This window comes from Panthera tigris, chromosome C2 (genome assembly GCF_018350195.1).
Source record: "Panthera tigris isolate Pti1 chromosome C2, P.tigris_Pti1_mat1.1, whole genome shotgun sequence".
NCBI lineage: Eukaryota > Metazoa > Chordata > Mammalia > Carnivora > Felidae > Panthera > Panthera tigris.
In genome coordinates, this window is record NC_056668.1 from 121,635,958 (window position 1) to 121,648,841 (window position 12,884).

General features: G+C 40.3%; 1 long non-coding RNA gene across 2 annotated transcripts in view; it reads left to right on the forward strand.

Moving 5' to 3' along the window:
- Positions 1-11: 11 nt before the first annotated feature.
- Positions 12-12,884, forward strand: part of LOC102954282 — a 42,739-nt gene continuing 29,866 nt past the window's right edge. For both annotated transcript variants that reach the window (XR_006222109.1, XR_445606.2), the window contains exons 1-3: positions 12-135; positions 2,911-3,054; positions 4,231-4,415. This is a non-coding gene — a long non-coding RNA (uncharacterized LOC102954282). The remainder of the gene's footprint in view (positions 136-2,910; positions 3,055-4,230; positions 4,416-12,884) is intronic.

Consider the following 12,884-nt stretch of genomic DNA (forward strand, 5'->3'; position numbering starts at 1 on the left):
TCCCTGTCTCCCCACCCTGTCTCACCATGCTGGGTGGGTGAGATGTTGGAGCTAGTGGCAGGGGCCGCTGATGGACACTCCATGCTTCCACAGGATCAGGTCCAGAGGAGGGTTGCTGCAAAGAGCATCCTGGAGGTTTGTCACCTTTTGGGTTATGGGGTGGATTCAGGAAGCTATTTCTCTTTGCTTGAGGTTTTCCCTGCCACTTGGGCTAGTTGACTTCAGGGTATGTCTTCATGGACTGAAAGGTCTGGAATGGTTAATTGGGTGTGGACTGACATGATGTTCCTCTCCCTGGGCTTTTCTGCATTGATTAAACTCTTAATGCAATGAACAAAGCACTGTATTTACAAATCATGGCAATGCCACATTTAAGGGAAATCAACATTTGGAGAAAGAATTAAAGGGAAAAAAAGATAGAAGTTCAGTTAGGCATGCCTTTCAGTAGTCATTGAGTTTGTCAATTGCTGCATAGTCATTGCTGAGTTTCAGGAGGCTTCATGCATATGTCACTCTAAATATTTCTTGGCTTTTTTGTAGCTTCATGGTGTTTGGCTGAGGCTCAAGCTCTGTTTTCCTCCCCGTGACCTCCCTTTTATCAAGAGGCTGGAACTCTACATGATCATCTTTAACTTTGCTTTTAGTATATGCTCAGTATTTCTAGAAATGGCCTTATATTTTAAGGGAGAATTTCGCTTTCCTTTATGCAGCTTGCAAAGATTAAAAGAGAAAGGTTTCATGATCATACTACCCTATGGTATAAACACTGTCTCAGTATTTTTACAAAAGGGAGCAGAAGTGAGAGCTGAATTTGGCTGTAGGAGTTTATTGTGTAATTTATTATCTCTCCCTGTGATTATCACCTTTATATTAGGAAAGAACATTCACTGAGTGCTAACTGTGCCAGCCACACATTGATTTTAAGTTCCTACAAATGAAAATTCTGGATCATAGGGTGTGTGTTTTATTATTATTTTTTGATAGATTACTACTAAATTACTTATTTAAATGAATGTGTCAGTTTCTACTGACACCAACAATGCATGGGAGATGCTTCCCCCCCACCCCCATTTTCCCAATTTTCTCAAATATTCTTCTCTATCCTCCAGGCACAGAGGTTTGAGTTTTACTCCTGGATTTATAGTACGTTTTCATCACTGGTCTGTGTAAGGCTCCTTGTTGTTTTAGTTTTTTTTTTTTTTTCTTAAATTTTTTTATTGAGATATAGTTTAATTACCATGAAAATCACCATTTTAAAGTGAACAATTCGATGGTTTTTAGTATATTCACAAGACTGTGCAACCATCACCACTTGCTAAATCCAGAATCCATCACCCCAAAAAGATACCCTGTACCCATTACCCATCACTTTCTATGCCCCCTTCCCACAGCTCTGGGCAACCATATATCTACTTTGTGTCTCTACGGATTTGTCTATTTTGGACATTTCATATAAATGGAATCATATAACATATGGCTTTTTGTATCTGGCTTCTTAGCATAATGTGTTCAAGGGTCATCCATGTTTTACCATGTATCGATGTTGTATTTTTTTATGGCTGAATAACATTGTAGGTATATACAACATTTTGCTTATCCATTGATGGCCATAGGTGTTTTTCCTACTTCTTGACTATTACGAGTAATGTTGCTGTGAACATTTGTGTTCAGGTTTTTGTATGAACATGTTTTCAGTTCTTTTGCGTATACACCTAGAAGTGGAATTGCTGGGTCATATGGTAACTCTGTGTTTAACTTTTTGAGGAAATGCCAAACTGTGCATCCAAAACACATGGATTTTACATCTTTCCGTTCCTGTCAGCAATATATGAGTTATAATTTCTCTACACCCTCGCAAAAATTTGTTATTGTTCTCTTAAAATTATTATTATTATAGCCATCATAGTCGGCATGAAAGTGGAATCTCAAAATTACATCTCTTTACCTAGCAATTCCAGTGATAAGAATCTCTCCCAAAGATATACTGGCAAAAAAAAAAAAAAAAAAAAAAAGAGAGTTTCACTCATTGTGTTATTTATAATAGCACTATTTTGACAGCATAAAATGAGAAACAATCCAAATTCCCATTAATAGGGAACTGATCAAATAAACTAACGTATATCTACACAAACCGAAACATATTCACACAGGTACATCCACTGTCTAATGCAGTTATATAAACCAATGAAAAAGACCTCTGTTGACTGTTTCAAAATGATTTCTCAAATATATTGTTGAGTACAAAAAGCCAGGTGTAGAAATGTGCATGTAATATGCTACTATTCATTTCAAGAAAGGTCTTAAGTCATTGGTTAATCTTTTCCTATGATATTGAAAAATAAACCACAAGATTAGATTTATGAGGGAGGGCAGAAAAAAGATTGAGGGGCCTATACGACCTAATTTATAGAATTGATTTTGAAACTACTTAAACATTTTACATAATTATAGGACAAAATTAAACTAAAAAGCCCAATCCTAAAAATTAAAGCAAAATGAAACAAATGAATCTGTGAAGTGAATTTGTGGCACATATGAAGAGGAATTATTTTAAGTTAGTTTAAAACACAGTAATTTGGTGATATATCCCTGGGAGGGGGCATTAATCCCTAAGGGGAAACAAAACAAACAAATAAAACAAAGCAAAGAGAAGTTAAATTCTTTCAGTAATGTAGTGTTGGTATTCTTATTCTGGAAATCTTATGCGGGTAAGGCTTTGTTTGTATAGTAAAGCAAACAAGGAATTAGGTTGATGTCAGTGAGAATCACCATTTTGGACAACGGGGAAGGGGCATACAGATGGACAACTGATGAAGTTTAGAAAATTATGTAGTCCTGAATATGAAACTCATGACGTATCTTCTGGGAAAAAAAAAACAACCCAAACAGCAACATATTTCTTAACTCCAGCCACTGAAAAGTCCCAGAAACCATGACTTAACCAGTAGTAATGAGCCCTCCGTCTCCTGGATTGTGGTCCTGAATATTACTGAAAAGAAGCCAGGCTCTTTGGAGAAACGGATGATACCAGATGTGGGGCAGAAAATGTACAAGGTAAATGTGGGTTTAGATCTACGTTTCCCAAAACTGAACAGGTCCCCTCTGGCATCTGTTTATTAGCTGGTGGAGGTAGGACAGGAAGGACAGCTTTCCAGCAGGGCAGAGGCAGGTGTGATGGCTCAGGTGTGAAGGAATGAGACCAAATGAGCCGGTGTAATGATGCTGTGGTACTTGAGCCTGGGGATCCTTGTTAAGACCCAAATAATCGTTCCCCCAGTTGTATGAGTGCTGGCTGCTCACAGTTCACACTTGAACCAATCTCAGGGGATTGCGTTCTGTGGAGAAAAGCTGCCTTGCCCAAGAGTACGCCCCTATTCAGGGAGCAGACCTTCCTAAATTAGGACTTTAAATGGCCATCCCAGCTACTGAGGAAGTCCGATTGGATTGGCTGAGGTTTACAGTTGAAACTATACTGTAGTTTAGCTTTTTCCTCTGCAAAATCTGATTTCCCTCACTCCCCGAGAACCCTCTCCAATAAACCTCCTGCGCACAAATCTCCATTTCATAGTCTGTTTCTTGGTGGAATCTGGCCCACGTGAATGAGTATAGGTGCTATTCTGGTTTATAAGCTCCATTCCCCATATGAGCCAATATGTTTTATTTCCTCCCACGGGAATAGCTTTCAGGAGGCCTAGCAAGGGACATACCCAGTTACAAGAATGCACTGCATTCAGAGGAGTTCAAACTATGGGTTCTCACTGGGTATTTATAGTTAATTCACAGTCCTCCCAGGCCAGGTATAGTTTACTAATTAGAGGTCATTTTTACCATGAGCAATGTTGCCTGGTAACATTGATGGCATTCCACCTTTATTAGGTTTCCAGGGGAACAGAGCTAGAAAGTTAACCCAAGGTCAGTTTTCCACAGAAAAGGAGAACGAATTTGTTAACCCTATATTTGCATTTGAAAACCCGCAAGTTTGTAAAGATAATTGAAACAGAACAAAAATCCCAACAACCCTCATTTAGGTGATACTAGAAAACTACCTTGTTATTTTGAAACCTGGCAAATAAAGGGAAAGAATAATTTATCCAGACTTGGTTATATGGATTGTGCCTTAGGATAATAAATGAGTTGATAAGGAGAGTTTTCTCTTTATAGAAGTATGCCAGCTGAGAAATGAAGAATGATGAACTTAAGATTCCATCCATTTACATTTATCTCCTACAGAAAAGATGAATCTAGGCAATATTATCGGTGACTGCTAATAGCACAAGAGGGACAACCAGACATTGTGTGCTCTGGATGGAAGTATACAGCACCACCGATGAAGTGTTCTTGCAAAGAGTTCCAGCCTGAATCTGATCAAGCTTCTAGATCTAAATACCAGTTGTTGGGGACAAGATGATATTGGGGTGAGGCAATTTGTAAAATGAAGACTGTGGAAACCTGTTTAGGACAAATGACTGTTTTTTCTTTTTTCTTTCTTTGTTTCTTTTTAATGTTTATTTATTTTGAGAGAGAGAGAGAGAGAGAGAGAGAGAGCGAGCATGCAGGGTAAAATCATAATAGGGGAGAGTGGCCTAGGCCTGCATTTAAGCATGTGACTCTTTTTTTTTAAACATTTTTTAAAAGTTTATTTATTTATATTGTGTATGAGTGAGAGATAGGGGGAGAGAGAGAGAGAGGGCACAAGTAGGGGAAGGGCAGGGAGAGAGAGAGAGAGAGAATCCTGAGCAGTCTCTGCTGTCAGCACAGAGCCCAATGTGGGGCTCGATTTCACGAACTGTGAGATCAACAGCCAGAGGCTTAACTGACTGAATCACCCAGGCATCCCATGACCATTGTTTTTTCAACAAAGACATTGCAAGGGACACACACACACACACACACACACACACACACACACACAGATATTAAGGGGAACTTCATAAGTTATAAGTCCCTTTATAAATTAAAGGGACTTAAGAGACAAGAAACATATTAACCAATTGTAATTCTTGAAACTTAATAAGATTCTGGTTTGAGCAAACTGTAAAAATATTGTTTATGGTTCAGTTGAGGGAATTTTAACACTGCCTGAAGACTGGATGATAGGAAGAAATAATTGTTAATTTTTTAGGTTTGATAATAATATTCTGGTAGTATTATTTTAAAAAGTCCTCAACGTTTAGAGATACAGACAGAAATATTTACAGATTATGTGATAGAATATCAGTTTTCCTCCAAAACATTCTAGACTGTGGGTAATGGATTTGATGAAACCAGATTGGCCATGATTTCATAACCACTGAAGCTGTGAGCATTAGGTTTAGGGGGGCTCATTATTTGGTTTCCTTTACTTTTATATGTTTGAGAATTTCCATTATAAGTAATAGAAGCATGTATACACTTAATTTTTTTTTAGAGAGACATTTTTAATTAATTAGTTAATTTTAGAGAGAGAGGGAGAGCGAGTGGGGGCAAAGAGAGAGATTCTCAAGCAGGCTCCCCACTCAGTGTGGAGCCTGACATGGGGCTCAATCCCACATCCCTGGATCATGACCTGAGATGAAATCAAGAGTTGAATTCTCAACCAACATAGCCACATAGGGGCCCTGATACATTTAATTTTTAATATAATAATCTCACTCCTGGGAATCTATCCATAGGTGTTATCCATGTATGAATGTTTAATGTAGCAAAACTAACATAAGAGAAAAAAGATTCTGCAAATAAGCCGAATCCCCAACAGTGACATATGGTTGAATAAATTGTGACACCATGCAGTCATTACAAGGAAATATTTGGAGGCAAACCAGTTCACCTTAGATGAGTTTTCAGGAATGTTGTTGCTGAATGAGAAAAGCAAGATGCACACATGAATGTAGGAGACCTCATTAAAAAAAAAAGAAAACAGGCAAAAATTCTACGTAGGCCCATTTGCATTTGTGTATATGGGAGGGTGTCCAGCAGGTCTTAACATGGTTACTTGGGGCCGGGGGGAGTGGGAAAGTGCTTTGGGTGGATGGTGGGGAGATGGGGCCGCTGAAAAATTTGGAAAAATAAAAGGCAGCTGTGATGTGCCCATGTTCTGCCGGCCGGGTGGGCTATATGGCAGGAGCATGGGCCGTGGGGCCAGCCTGCGCTGCAGTCCAGCTTTGCCGCTTGCCAGTGGTGTCACAGTGGAGAGTCCAGCAGTGTTCACGAAGCACCTATTGTGTGCCGGTCTGGCCTGCGTGCTTGCGACACAGAGATGACCATTGCTGTTCCTGCCCCTCAGAAGCTGCCATGCTAAAGAAGGAAGAGAGTAGGTCAACATGTGTAAGTGTTTGCCACACAGGATGCTGGGGGCATATTACTTGACTTTTATGAACCTCAGTTTCCTTATCCATATAATGGGATTACAATGTCTGCTTCACAGGGCTCACATGAGGATTAAATATGTGCAACATCAGTGTAATTGCACCCTCCTGGGCTGCATCCCTCTCAACATGTTCTTATTGTCCCTCCAAGTGGGAAGATGGGTAGTGAGAGTGGGTAAGGTGGGGGAGGGCTGTCGGTCAGGAAGATAAGTCTGAGAACTAAGGCACACAAGAGTAAGGTCAAATTTAATGCTAGTTTCTGGAGGAAATAGAAGAAAGGAGGTAAATGTATTTGTTTAATTATTCATTTGGAAGCATTTGCTTAATCCACTTACATTAGACATCAGTGAGTAAAGTAGACCAAGATCTGTGCCCCTTTAGAGGTTATGTTATAATCCAGAAGGAGGAGATAAGACAATAGACATTAAAAGAAAGAAATGATTATCTGTTTTTCGGGTGTGGAGTTTGGTAAGTTCTTTATAGATTTTGGATACTAACCCTTTTTATCCGATACATCATTTGCAAATATCTTCTCCCATTCTGTTGGTTGCCTTCTAGTTTTGTTGATTGTTTCTTTGCAGTGCAGAAGCTTTTTATCTTGATGAAGCCCCAATAATTCCTTTTTGCTTTTAATTCCCTTGCCTTTGCAGACCTGTTGAGTAAGAAGTTGCTGTGGCTCAGGTCAAAGAGGTTTTTACCTGTTTCCTCCTCTAGGGTTTTGATGGTTTCCTGTTTCACATTTAGGTCTTTCATCCATTTTGAGTTTATTTTTGTGAATGGCATAATAAAGAGGTCCAGTTTCATTCTTTTGCATGTTGCTGTCTAGTTCTCCCAGCACCATTTGCTGAAGAGACTGCCTTTTTTTTTTTTTTTTTTTTTTCCATTGGATACTCTTTCCTGCTTTGTCAAAGATTAGTTGGCCATACATTTGTGGGTTCATTTCTGGATTCTCTATTCTATTCCATTGGTCTATGTGTCTGTTTTTGTGCCAATACCATACTGTCTTGATGATTATAGTTATAGCTTTGTAGTAGAGGCTAAAGTCTAGGATTGTGATGCCTCCTGCTTTGGTTTTCTTCTTAAGTATTACTTTGGCTATTCAGGGTGTTTTGTGGTTTCACACAAATTTTAGGAAAAATGGATAGAAAACATGTGATTTATATTTGCAATAGAATACTACTTGGCAATGAGAAAGAATAAAATTTTGCCATTTGCAACAACGTGGATGGAACTGGAGGGTATTATGCTACAGTGAAATAAGTCAGTCAGAGAAAGATACATGTTTTCACTTATATGTGGAATTTGAGAAACTTAACAGAAGCCCATGGGGAGAGGGAAAGGGAAAGGGAAAAGGAAAAAATAGTTTCAGACAGAGAGGGAGGCAAACCATAGAGGCTCTTAAATACAGAGAACAAACTAAGGGTTGAAGGGGGAGGGGGAAAATGGGTGATGGGCATTGAGGAGGGCACTTGCTGGGAAGAGCACTGGGTATAAGTGACAAATCATGGGAATCTACCCCCGAAGCCAAGAGCACACTGTATGCACTGCATATTAGCTAACTTGACAATATATTTAAAAAAACAGCAAGAAATGATACTGTGTGACAATTAGAAAGTCCCATGGGAAATAGGAAAAGCAGAACAGAAGGAGTGAGTTAGTTTCCAGGGCTGTGGCAACAAAGTATCACAGACTGAGTAGTACAAGCAACAGAAATTCCTTGCCCTCACCTCTGGAGGCCAGAGGTCTGAGGTGCAGGGGTCTGGGAAGGATCTGTGCCAGGTGGCTCTCCTGGCTTTTGGTTGTTCCTTGGCTGGTGGTAGCAAAACCTCAGTCTTCACATGGCTTTCTCCCTGTGGGCATGTCCATCTCTGCGTCCCAATTTCCTCTTTTTATAAGGACACCAGTTATGTTGAATCAGGGGCCCACGTGACTCCAGCATGACTTCATCCTAACTAATTACATTGACAATGACCCTATTTCCAATAAGGTCACATTCAGAGCTACTGGGGGTTCAGACTTCAGTGTATGAATTGGCTTAACAGGAGGGGAGGCTGAAGTGCCCAAGCGGGTAAGTGGTCAGTCGTGTTAAATAGGGAAACTTGTTGAGAGGGGGTTGGAGAGAAGGCTTGCAGGAGGTAGAGAGAGGGCCATGTGGATGTCTGTAGAAGGGTGTCCCGGGTAGAGGGGACAGCTGGTGCAAAGGTACTGTGGCAGAAGCGTGCCTGGGATCTTCCCAGAGGAGCAGGGAGCCAGCGTGCCTGCAGCAGAGTGTGAGGGGTGAACCAGGAGATGAGGCCAGATAGCATCAGGCCCAGACCACGCATCCCTTGGAGGCCAGTGGAGGATTTTGGCTTTTACTCTGAGCACAGGGATTGCAGGTTCTGGTCAGAGTGCCACACTGACAGCACACTGCGGATTGGTGGGAGGCAGGAAGCCACAGCTGTGACTCAGGTGGGAGATACTGATTTAGAAGAGAGCAGTGTCCTGAGTAGAGAAGCGAGGATGGGATCTGGTACACAAGAAAAGGGATTGACATGGGAACCGGGCCTTGGTAAATATGTATAATTTAAATGCTTTCCCCTTATTGCATATTTAAAGGATCTAGCAAAATACACAACGGACAGAAGACCCTCAGTAAAGGTTAGCTTCTTTCCTCTCCCTTCCGTCCTAGAGTCTGGCCTCCTCTGCAACTGCCCCGCTGTTCTCCATTTTCAATCACTCATCTTAATCTTTACTGGCTCCTTAATCTGTAAAGAGGGAAAGTGGTATTGGCTTAAAGAAATGAATTGTAAATGGTCTTCTGAGGAATCACAGGTTTTTGAGGCAGTGCCTTGGTGTCCATGTGAATGAAAGAAATAAGTGGAGAAACTTCCAGGTATCCGTGCCCATTCCCGCCCTGTCCCTGCTCCATTCCCCACTTCATCCAGAAAAACTCAGTATCCATTGTTTGTATATCGGGGCTCATTAAAGAGTTTTACTTAAAAAAAAAAAAGATTACTGCTTCTTAAAAACAATGAATTTTTAGAGCATTTTTCCTATTTGAGATATTTTAGAACCTTTTAAAACCAAAGGAATGAGTCTGTAATGGTAGAATTTTAGATCCTCCTTCTGCTTCTTTTGCTATGGATAGACTTTATGACCTCATCAGGTAATAATGATGATGACAATGATAACTAATACTTATCAAGGGCTAAACTCGCCTTTGTGTAGGATTCTGCATAGAAAAGTATAAAGAATGATGCTGTGCATAGTCAAAGTCATAGGTTTGTGAAGCTAAAGACCATTGGAGCTTGGAGAGCTGTTCATAATATTCTAGTTGCAACCCTCTCATTTTATTAGCAAATAACTGAGAGAAATGTTGACTTGGTCAAGGTCATCCAAGGACAGGTGGGTCTAGAGTCCAGGTGACCTATGTCCCAGGTCCCCAATTTTCCCATTACATCCTGCTCAAAGGCAGATGTGTTCAGACTGGGATATGGAGTGCCATATTACAGCTGTTGAAACAAAGGGTAGGTAGGCAATGTGTACTGAAGCCATTTGATGTGACATTTACTGTCCCTGGGAGTTTAGGTTTATAAGCTCCACCACATTTAAGAGCCTTTTAAAGTCTCTAATTGCTCATTTATCTGATGTTACAAAAACCGTCTCCACAGATACAGACTGACAGGTAAAGAGCTTGTTGAGAATTTATTTAAAATGATAAACTAACATAATGCATCTTCTCTTGAGAGACTTATCAACAGCACCACAGTTTGTGGCAGTATTTCTTATGTAGTTATTATTGGCCGTGGCCTCCTAATTTTCTTGGGCAGTGTTTCATTTCTTGATCCCATGAACTACCACACTGTGAATAAACCTGGCAGTTCCAGTGGAGACGAGTAGATCAGAGTGCCTGGTGAAGTGTAAAAAAAAAACCAGTTTGGGGGTTTCTCAGATCTGGGTGTGAATCCTGCCTCTGCCTCTTAGATTTGTCTTACTTTAGATAAGCACTTAACTCTAGGCCTCACTTCCGCCCCCCCCCCCCCGCCAGTAAAATGGGAATTATAATAATACCTATGAGTGTTAGGATGGTCATGGCAATGGCAATGAAGTAAGTACAATCTGTAGAACGTCTTGTGCCCTGTCGGTCTTGTGGCAGGTGCCAGTCGGTGGACAGTCTGCTGGGAGGCAGGATGGAGCCTTGCGTTGCGCTGCAAGTGTGGGCTCTGGACCAGCAGCATCAGTGCATCCAGCTGGAGGCACGCTGGTGTGGCTTTTGAGTCAGGCTGCTTGGGGTCAAGTTTCAGTATGGTTCCTAATTAGCTATGTAGTTTTGGATGAACCATTTAATTTCTCAAAGTTACTGTTTGCTCATCTGTGAAATCAGAAGGATGATGATAGGAATGCCTACCTCATGGGCCATTTTTACATATCAGTAGATGCTGCGGAATTTCCCACGATGTCTGGTCTGTGAGGAGTCACCATTATGATGTGAGACTGTCATCCAGAAGCAGCAAGCCTGTGGTAAAGAAAACTAATATGACATTTTGGGATAAGGAAAGATATGTTCTATTCATATTTTCAAAGTTGCTAATACAGTGTTGGGCAAAATGCTCTCCTATGTATCTTTGGATTTTTCTCTGCATTTGTGTTTTCTCCTTTATTGATTCTTAAGGTTATAATTTTGTGCTTTCTCTCTTTCATTCCTGATTAGGCTGCCCAATGATGTATTCGTTGTATTGATTTTTTTTCCCCAAAGAAACTGCTCTTAATTTAATTCTACTATTTGTTGATCACAGATTCATGGTCTTTTGAGTTTATATTTTTCTTCAACTTCTTTTTTTATCTTTGAACTTTTTTATGTTGAATGCTTATTTATTTTTATTCTTGTTTGTTTAATAGTATAAGTGTTTGAAGTTGTGAATTTCCCTGTAAGTACAATTTTGAATGTATCCTAGTTCTTTTTATTTTTTTAAATTTGTTCATTTATTTTGAGAAAGAGAGAGGGATAGAGTGTGCACGAGTGGGAGAGGGGCAGAGAGAGATTCCTAAGCTGGCTCTGCAGTGTTGGAGCAGAACCCAAAGCAGGGCTCCACCAGGGGCTCCACATGGGGCTCGACTCATTAACCATGAGATCATAACCTGATCTGAAACCAAGAGTCAGACGTTTAGCCACCCAGGCACCCTGAACGTTTCCCAGTTCTAACTGGTAATGCTATTATTTTATTTTTTAAATATTTGATAGTTGTAATTTATCTATTACCTGTGACCTAATAGTTAATTAGGAGAGATGTTTTCCCCCAAATCTGCCAAGTGTTTGACTTTTCTATGTTTCTGTTTGCTACTTATTTATTGTTTTATTGTATTGCAATCTTAGAATGTAGTTCTTCGCATTATAACACCTTGGAATTTATGCCCAAAAGATGATAACTTTTGTAAATGCACCATAGCAACCTAGAAAGACATAATTTTAATTATATCCTTAACATATTTTATATCTTTACTTATTTTCATATACTTGATCTGTCAGAGATCTAAAGTGTGTATTAAAACCTTCTATTACTTTCATATTTTTGTCAATTTCTCTTTGTATTTCCTATGGTTTTACTTTACTGATGTTGATGTTTTGTTATTTGATTCCTAATGGATCATGACAGTATTATCTCCACTGTGGATTGCATCCTTCATCATTGTGAAGTGGCCGCACACAGTGCTTTTGACCTTGAATTCAACTTTGTCTAATAACAGTGGTCACAATTCCTGCCTTGTCTCTGTTCAGGCTTCTGCTCCAGGTTAAGAAGCTGGTTTGGGGAAAGGAAAAGTGGTATGGCTGCCTATCCCTTTCTCAGCTCTGTCGACATTGTTTTTTGTTTCCCCATGTGGTGGAGGAACAGCCTTCCACAGGGGTCCCTGCTTCTCCCCTGGCTCACTCAAGACCAGTGTCTCCATCTCTCCTAGGAGAGAGCTCTCCAGATCCCTTTCCCTGATGTTTTCAGATTTCCTAAGCACTGGGGATGCACCAGTGAGTAACACACAGACCCTGGGTCTCAAAGCCATCTCACTGTAGTGGAGACAGTCAAAGGGAGAGGTCACAGTGTGGAATAGCAATGGTTACAACTGATGTTGCCTCTGTTCTATATAAGTGGATGCTGTAGTCCAGTCTTCCTGAGGAAGACACGGATCAAATATAGCCTGGACAGGAGTCAGCAGGCAAATGGCAAGGACTATGAGGGCATTCGAGACAGAGAGGATGCAATGATCTAAGGCACAGAGATGGCATATATATATATATATCTATTTCACAAAGAAGGTAGTAGAATTTCAAAGAAGTGAAGTAACTAGCCAAATGTAAAGGTTAGTAGGTAAGAGAATCAAGATTTGAATTCATGTCTTTCTGACTCCAAAGTCTGTGCTTTGCCCATCCCAGGGTACCACTTGCCCAAATACCATTTCCCCTCTTTGGCATCCCATTTCTTTGTCTTCCTCTTGTATTTTTGTTCCTAGATATCACACTTTCTTCTGTAATAAAAAAGCTTTCACACAGAGGAGCAACAGTTTAAT